Source organism: Mchenga conophoros, linkage group LG9 (genome assembly GCF_057382185.1).
Source record: "Mchenga conophoros isolate Kocher_MC1m ecotype Shallow Benthic linkage group LG9, M_conophoros_male_GT1.1, whole genome shotgun sequence".
In the NCBI taxonomy this organism is placed as follows: domain Eukaryota; kingdom Metazoa; phylum Chordata; class Actinopteri; order Cichliformes; family Cichlidae; genus Mchenga; species Mchenga conophoros.
In genome coordinates, this window is record NC_140534.1 from 21,809,597 (window position 1) to 21,812,420 (window position 2,824).

Here is a 2,824-nt window from a genome sequence, read left to right on the forward strand (position 1 = left end):
AAGGGGAGTGGAAAGGTACGAGTTGTCATCGAGGAAAAACGGGAGCTGGAAGCATGTAAATATAATAATAACCACTTCAGCCAAGCTATTAAGACTCGACTGTACACCGTGTTCGTGTTTTCCTCCGAAAACAATAAGTTCCGTTGGAGCAGTCTTTCAACGCCTCTCTCTGTCTCTCGCAAGAAAAGTTGACCCACACAACAAAGTAAAGCTAGTTTTCGGCTACGAGCCGACAGGGACCCCGCCGTATTAGTCAGAGGTCCCTTTACTACAGTTCGGAGTCGCGGACCTTCAGTAATAGTAATAAATCACACAGCAATAGTACATTCACGTTGTTGTAAAAAGCATGATAATATATTAAGTAATCCAAAGTATTCAGAATACGTTACTGTCATTGAGTAACGTAACGGAATACGTTACAGAATACATTTTGGGGCATGTATTCTGTATTCTGTAATGGAATACATTTTAAAAGTAACCTTCCCAACACTGCTTATAGTTATAGAATATTCACAACATACTTCATACCGTGTACATTATAACATACCATAATAGACCCATTTCTGTAATATACTTACATATCTATACTATTGCTAATATATATTGTAATATATCTATATCACTAAAGCACTTCTGGATGGATGCAAACTGCATTTCGTTGCCCTGTACCTGTGCATGTGCAATGACAATAAAGTTGAATTCTATTCTAATTCTATGCCTCCCCATACCCCCTTTCTAGACGCACCCCTGCTTTTTGGAGCCAGAACCTCGCTGTTATGGTTTTTAGTTTTGTGGATTTATGACTCCTTTTGGTTTTTTGTATTATTTGTTACTTTGATCATTTGTCACATATAATTGTTTGATTGTGCTGTCTTGCGTAGTCTTCGTCATTGTGTTAGGTTACTTCCTGTCGCCCACACTACCAATCCTCGGAGTATATCTGAGAGAAGAAAAAGCATAATAGGACCTGTTTAAAGTGCAACACTCCTTAGTAACAAATTGGTAAAATTAAATCCTGCAATTTGGTAATGAAAAGCTTAAACACCAAAACCAAGGTGTGAGTAGCAATAAGTTAGCATGAGTATAATTGTTGCTGCACTAACTATCGGATTAATTGTAGCTTAGTGCATCTGTAGCAATTGCAGCAGGATAACTGAGGAGGACACTAACTTTGGATCACGTGAGTTTATGTATGTCAGACTTTGGGAAGTTCCCCCTCATATGTCTCTTTGGAACTTAAAAAGAGTTCACTGTTCAGCTTGAGCAGCCTGATCTCGCTCGAAAATTGCAAAGCAAATGGAAATATGTCACAGTCAGTGACCCAAACTGTGTGGGGAGTTCACATTTACTTCTGCACATAGAGATAATATCTTTCCTGTTTTGCACATTATACCATCAAAGACAGATAACTTTGAACTTTTATAACTGTGGTTACATTTCCCTTTGAGTGTGCTGTGTGACTGGTTGCAATTATGCATACTCAGTGCACGGTGGGACTTAAAGTAGGTTGTTTATGATGAAATTAGTTGTGTACCTGTGAAGGTAACCCAGTGTATAGGTTATAATTATACAGTACATGATTGCCTCTTGCAGTACTATTTTAAATGTACATTCACTTTTTTGTTTTAAATTAACCATGCATCTTAGCTTATAACCTCTATTTTGTGACATGTGACTCCAAGTACACCTGCACCTGCATAAATGCACTTTTTGAAAAAATGAAATAGCAAAGAGAGTTGAACCAAATGCCCCCCTCGTGAAGCTTAGGTTGCTCATCCAGCTCATTTCATCAGGAGGAATAGAGCTGCAGATTTTGATACTTCAGATGAATTCAAATGCATCCTCAAGCAGAAATAGAAATAATGTCTGGTGTCGAATTGGCAGTGGCCCAAATAAAAGATTAAATCAATTAAATTCAATTAATGCAGGTCAATAATTTTTCACTGTTTGTTTTCTTTAGGCTGTGCTCTTCAGCATCACTGACATGCTCTGATATGACCCAGCTCATAAAAAATATTTTATTTATTTCCTTCCAAATAAACCTTCAGCTGTTGTGATTCACATAGAGATTCTGATTGTTTGATATTTATTTGCACACATTTATATGCTGTTTTATTCTCCTGAACAGGGCATTTATTAGCGCACAGCCTAGCTGTGAACCTTTTCTTAGGATCCACGGGAAAAGTAAAACACCAGCGTTATTGGATATAAATATGTATAGCAATCTTTACGAGGGTGAAAGCATCAGTCAAAGTATGAATAAAAAGAAAATCAAATGAAGGTCAATAAGTGAAAGGTGGGCCCATTTTTCAGAGAGTGAATTTTGAGTAGACAGCCCTTTTTTCATATTATTTTTGATCCACTGAACTCTACCTCCGGCAGGTTAACCTCGTAGCACCGCAGCGATCAGTCTCACCTAAAGGAAATCAACCTTTGGGACACCAGAGAGCCCAGAGCTGCCAGTGTGATTGCATTTACGAGAGAACTTTGGACATTTGATCCAACAAGAGGGAATCATTTTTGAAACTTTGAGGCAGAGAAGCACAGCTGAATTTCACATTCGCCCCTGGGAGACATTTGAAGTGTTTGTTTTGAAAGAGGCCATCAGTTTATGTCCATCTGTACAATGTAGCTGGTAGTTTAACGTTGATTAGCAATTAGCGCATCTAGTTAATCTTTGTGTAACCACTTTTGGTGCGTGATGGGAGGAAGCGCTCTACTGGAAGGCGCTCCTCAGCAACAACTATCAGATCTTTTTTTTATTAAAGTCGCTCTTTCGTCCAGTACTGCACCACCACTTTGCGTTTCTTCTCAGCTGAGGAAG